This window comes from Osmerus mordax, chromosome 2, assembly GCF_038355195.1.
Source record: "Osmerus mordax isolate fOsmMor3 chromosome 2, fOsmMor3.pri, whole genome shotgun sequence".
Classification (NCBI taxonomy): Eukaryota; Metazoa; Chordata; class Actinopteri; order Osmeriformes; family Osmeridae; genus Osmerus; species Osmerus mordax.
Genome location: NC_090051.1, coordinates 4,864,446 through 4,870,599, shown reverse-complemented (window position 1 = coordinate 4,870,599; position 6,154 = coordinate 4,864,446). Strand labels below are relative to the sequence as shown.

Here is a 6,154-nt window from a genome sequence, read left to right as displayed (position 1 = left end):
ACAGGACCCCACCCAGGCCCTGGTGACTGGCATCAATCTCAAGGATAAATGGCTTTGAGAAGTCTGCATACTTGAGAACTGGGGCACTTACAAGTTTCTGTTTCAGTGTTTCGAATGCTTGTTCACAGTGGTCATTCCAGAGATTCCCCAGCATAGTGTTAGATCCACCCCTTTTCTTTCCTTTCCCTTGGACTGCTGCAACGAGCTTGTGTAAAGGCCCTGCATGCCTGGCAAAGCCTGCCACGAACCTGCGGTAATAAGAGGCAAACCCCAAAAATGAACGCAGGTCAGTCAGGGTGGAAGGGCGTTTCCACTGCAGGACAGTCCGGATCTTATCTGGGTCAGTTGCCACTCCACGAGCTGATATTACATGTCCTAAATATTGTACTTCCTCTTGGAAAAAATGGCATTTGCTCAATTTAAGTTTTAAGTTGTGTTCCTTGAGTCTACCCAATACCACTTGTAATCGTTGTAAATGCTGTTGAAACGAGGATGAAAAAATCACGATATCATCCAAGTACAACAACAATGAGTGGAAACTTTGGTCGCCAAAGATTCTTTCCATCAGGCGCTGGAATGTACTCGGGGCATTACATAGGCCAAAGGGCATGCGATTAAATTCAAATAACCCAAAGGGTGTACAGAAGGCAGTCTTATCTTTATCCTTTTCAGCCATGGGAACTTGATGGTATCCAGAGGCCAGGTCTAGAGTCGAAAACAGTGTGGCCCCCGTTAGTGCATCCAAGGATTCCTCTATTCTTGGAAGAGGGTATGCGTCCTTTCTTGTTTTGGCATTAAGTTGTCTATAGTCCACACAAAGGCGGATTGTACCATCTTTCTTTTGGACCACTACGATAGGTGAAGCGTATGGACTACAACTAGGTTGAACTATCCCCTTCCCTACCAGTTCATGTACATGAGCCTTGACTTGTGCAAACTGAGATGGAGGCAGACGCCGGTAACGTTGCCGTACTGGGGTCGTTTCCACTAAGTGTATCTCATGTTGGACTAGTGCTGTACAACCCAAGTCCCCGTCGTGTTCACTGAATACCCTTCGGTACTGCTCTAGAAGGGCCCTAGCTTCCTGCTGTTGTGAACATGAAAGGTTTGGCCAAGGTACCCCCCCGAAATCTACCGGGGCTATGGTGCTAGCCCCTGCTGCTTGAACAAGAGCTACCTGCTCGTTACCTGTACCATCACCAGAGGTGGAGTCTACTATGTGAAGGGTTCCCAGTATACTGCGGGGTTGGAGCCACTGGTCTTCTATCCCTACGTTAACCACTGGTACATTCACTTTGCCCTGAGTAATGGGCAATAAGGCAGACGAGATAAGGAGATGCACAGGCAACTGCCCTTCTCCATAGGGTAGGGGCTCGAGGAAGCATGACACAATAGAGCCTGGGACAAGCGAGCAAGTGGCCTGCACAAACTTAAGGCACCCAGCCGGTATACGAAGAGTGGGACCTGGCTGTACTACTGCCTTCCCAATGCACCCAGAGCCAGAGATGCGCTCCAAGCTTTGACATTCGGATAACGCTTGTTTCCATCCATTCTCCGCGGCCTGTACTGGCGGGCAATGGAAGAGATCCTGCCCATGTTCCTTGAACAGTTCTTGGTAGCAGGGACTAATAGCGTTCATTCCCAGCAAGCCTGGCACAGCCATCTTCTGTTGCCGCGTGGTGGGGTCCAATGCATCTCTAACCACCAACACTCCTATTTTTGGGAGGGCTTTGCCCAGCACCTCTAAGTCAAGCTCAAGATAACCCAGGTAGGGAATGGCTATCCCATTAGCTGCTTTAAGCTGTAGCCAATCACATGGCTGCATCGCTTCAGTGGTCTGAGGTTGTACATGCTGCCGAAAAAAACTCTCAGTCACCGTTGTTACCATGGAGCCAGTATCGAGGAGGCAGCGTGTAAGTACACCCCCAAGACGAATGTCAATGACTGGACAACTTCCGATAAGACGGGTGTTAGTAGATGAAGTCTTCTGTTTTGAGCCCATCAAACCCCCCCCCGGTGTCAAGCTCCCAACACCAGAGGGCGCTAGTTTTCCGGCTGCATCACACTGTTGGTGGTTACCGTAGTCTGCACCCCGCCAGGGTAGTCACTCCGTGTTGCTACCCCCTGACCTCCTGGAATGAAAACCCTGCACATTCTAGCTATATGGCCAGCTTGGTTACAACGTAAGCATATGGGCTTCCCATCTGCCTGGAACTTGTAGGGCCTAGGCTGAGCTGCTGCCGGTCTGTGAGTGGAACTGGTAAGACTGCGTGACTGTCCTAGTTGGGCTAAAATTACATCAAGCTGAGACTGTTGTTTGCGAAGGCACTCCTTCAGTTCTGTAAACTCAGAGGAGGGACTGGCTGTAACGGCATTAGTGTCTGCCTCATAGGAATTGCAGGAATATGCACGGGCTCGGGGGGTGGTTTGTGTACGCCTATTAAGCCAATCGAGGGCTTCATTTCGTATATCCCTAAAAAGTAACCGCTGGTTAGCTGAGATTTTATCCAGCAAGTCACCCTGCAGTTTATCATTACGGAGACCTTCGACAAACTGGTCACGGAGGACGCGATCCGAATGCTCTAAATCATCATCCCTCTCCTTAATCTGTTCCATTAACTCCATTAAAACATGGGAATATTCCCTCACAGATTCACTTTCAAACTGCCGGCGGTGATAAAACTGGCGGTGTAAAGCATTAAGAGATTTGGAGCAACGAAAGTTATTTTTCAAAACGGCAAAAATTCTCTGTGGGTCATTGCGATCAGCTGCTGGACTAAACTTAATCTCCCGCTTAGCCTCTCCATCCAATAAATCATACAGAAACAAAGCCTGCTCAAATCCAGGCATAGGGCGGACCGCCAATGACCGCTTTGCCTCCTCAATCCAGTCTTCTACAGACATATTGTCAACAGACATTTTACCAGAAAACCTTGAACATTTTCTTTCTCTAGGTAGACATAACAGACGCTCAACAGAGGTTCGCCTAGTAGGATTGTTGAGAGAATCCTGGTCAGAGTCTGATATATTTGAAGGACCTGCCTGTCCTCTAAGTTGCTGGTTATCAGCTTGAAGCTGTTTAACCAGCTCTGTCAAAGCCCTAACCTGTTCCTCCAAGGTATCAGACATGTTGATGATGAGAAGCCAACCTTGAGAGCGAAGTGTGATGAATCTTCCTCGTGGTAACCACTGTTTTCCCCACCAATCTAATGCCTTTTAAAATAACCACCTCCACAAAGAAAATACATATATGTATCTAACAAACAACAAAATATACACAAGTAGCCAGGCAAAATTTCACACCACCTCCAACCCTACTCGCAGCGCCAAATGTAACCTACACCCTACTGGCTCTTCACCAAGAGCCAGCGGTAAGCTAGAACAGTAGTTATCACGAAGGTGTGTTCAATTAAATGAAAAGGGGAGGAGGCGGCGTACAAAAATAATGCACTTTATTTACGGTACAGTTGGTGTTCCCTCGAGCCGCTAGCACAACAAGCTGCACCAAGGCTGCGATCTTATTACGTTGCCTGTTACATAAAGTCAAATCAAACTAATATAATTAAATCAATCCAAACACAAGGGGGGGGCACTCTCACTGCAAAGAAACGAAAGGACAGAATAACGCCCGTCAAACAAAATAAATGACACACAAAACTTGGAGGTGGTTTACATAACAAAGGCACTCAACGGCAAACTGCAAGCCCTGAACTGCTGTCCTGTAATAGGCTATTAGGCTGGGGAACAGCGAATGTTTTAACTAATTTGTGTTAGTGAAATTCTACGGTGGGAAAAACAGTGGCTACTAATGATCCCTGAAAATAGCAGACATTATTTTAGTCACTTGTGTATCAAAACACTGATTTTACATAATATTACACTGGTCAATTAATACCTTTACGTCTGTGCTGAGGTCAGATTTCAGATGGGAACCATGCGTTTCTAGCACAGGACACTACAACAACAATAAATGCATAATCAATACAAAGCAGTATAAACATTACTCATTTACTCCCACAATTTACTCTGTTTAATTCACCTCACATTTACCGTCTTAAAATCTCAATTAAAACACAAACATTTGTAAACATGGGTTACGTGGTGACGCTTGTCCTTACCCGCTTCCAATTTATCACCGCCGGCCAGCTCTGATTAAAAACAACACTAACTGTGGTATGCCATCTACCTGCATTTAATTGAAATTACGGTGGTCATGTGACAGAACCAGGTGAACCAAATGGCTCCCTGGTTTATCCCCCTCCCACCTGTCACACGTAGCTAACTAAATATCCGCAGTCAGAAACGTCACAGCGTCATGACGTCACACGACGCGTGCGTTCTAACTAGCCAGCCACAGTCAGTCAGAAACTACACTGTCAGCGAAGATACTTTCAACATTCATATGCCCTAAGGGTAAAGGCTGCCCACTGTTAAATAACACATTTTATTTTTATATGCTTTTACTTATACAACAGAAGGTAGTTTACCTCAGAAAACGTATCTAGTTAACCGTGAAGAATAGTCAGGCTCAGAAAGTGGGGGGGGATAGGTAGAAATGCAGAGTTCGTCATGGAAAACCTGCTTGCGAGTAGGTTAGGTTCAGAGTAAGTTTCCATGGACACTGACCAAAAGTTTTCGTTATCTCTCTTTCTGGAACGCAAAACCCAGAGGTTGCTTCATTTTAGGGTTACCCAACTCAGGATTTTTACAAACCTGCTTTCTGGAATACCCCAGAAATACCCCCCAGTATTCCAGTCTGCCATTGCGTACTACCTGTTTATAGATCCAAATAGCTTTCTAGTTTCTAGTTTCACTTAGTTTTTTTGACAGAGCTGTACCAGTTGTCCATTTTTGTTGTGGGTTTTGCTGTTTCTATTGGGGTATGTGGGTAAGGGAATGCTTATACCACCTGCTATGTGTTTGTCTCCATGTGTGTTGATATGTCTGGTTCTAGTCCTGTTCGAGAGTTCAGGTCCCCACAGATAATTACTTGACCTTGGGCCTGGAAGTAGCTGATTTAATCCTCTAGAAAAGAGAAGCCTAGCTTCCTTGTAGTAAGTGGATTCGGCAGGGGGATTGTATGTTGCACATAGATAGATGTTCTCATCTGATGAGATGAACTCTCTTTATTTTGAGCCAAATGAAGAATGACCCTTTTTTGATTAATTCAATTGTTTGTTAAGTGTATCTCTCTGTCTATCTCTCTATCTCTCTCGCTCTCTCAGACAAAAGCTGTAATCACCTCCTTTGATTGATCTTAAAACCTCAGTATTATGTCAAATGTTATACTTCATTTAGATTATGTTGTTGTAAACACCCATCCTAAATAGCATTGTAGTCCCGAATCTTACAGTATATTGATAGTGAGAATAGAACCTATGTGTGTAATAGTGGGATTCCCAAGGTCAGACGAATAACTAGAATATCTCCTGAATCACCAATGGAGTTCCCCTTAAGGACACTGACACCAGCCCCAGAGAGACAGCGACGGTTCCCTTGAAGCCTGTCTCCTCCATTACCCTGCAGTCCCGGCCTCCCACCGCAGTATTTCACCACAGTTTATTGTTGAAAGAGTCCTGGTTTGTCCAGAGCATGGTACACCGCCAGCGGTGAGCTAGCGATGGGCCGTGATAACCACCGCCTCCCAGTCTGGGCTCAGCTTCAAGCCCCAGGAGTTATCTGAGGTGAGCCGGTCATCAATCTCAAATCTTCCTGAGACATTCCTGAGAATTGCCGTGGTTACTTGCTTCACCCCCTCGTAACCCCCCCCACCTGCATTGTTGACGGGTTGATGGTTCCTAAGGTGAGAAGGGCTGTTTCCAGCAGCATGTCTGATAATTAATTTCCTCTCGCTCGTAAAACTGCCCTGGCCTGTTCCTTCCCGACAGAGCAGAAACAAGCTGGTGATGAAAGCTGATTCATTCGGAATGAGGGGACCCAGGTGCCCTACAGTAAAACACAGTCCAGTCAATTACTGTACACAAGTGTTTACTATATTTGTGTGTCTTTCACGAAAAACAGTGCGATAGTAACTGTGTTGGAATGTGGTCGACCCAGTGTTGATCATGTTTTGTCTGAGTGCAGGCAGAGAGTGTGAGTGTGTGTGGTACTCAGCAGTGTGTGAGTCATGGATTTTCTGATCCGTCCAGATGAC

At 46.0% G+C, this 6,154-nt stretch overlaps 1 long non-coding RNA gene across 1 annotated transcript; it reads right to left on the bottom strand.

Annotated features, from left to right (window-relative positions):
* Positions 1 to 3,453: 3,453 nt before the first annotated feature.
* LOC136933666 (uncharacterized) lies at positions 3,454 to 4,255 on the bottom strand. The gene is made up of 3 exons (XR_010874821.1): positions 4,119 to 4,255; positions 3,896 to 3,955; positions 3,454 to 3,815 (listed from the first exon to the last, which is right to left on the bottom strand). It is a non-coding gene; the product is annotated as an uncharacterized lncRNA (long non-coding RNA).
* Between the last annotated feature and the right edge of the window lie 1,899 nt (positions 4,256 to 6,154).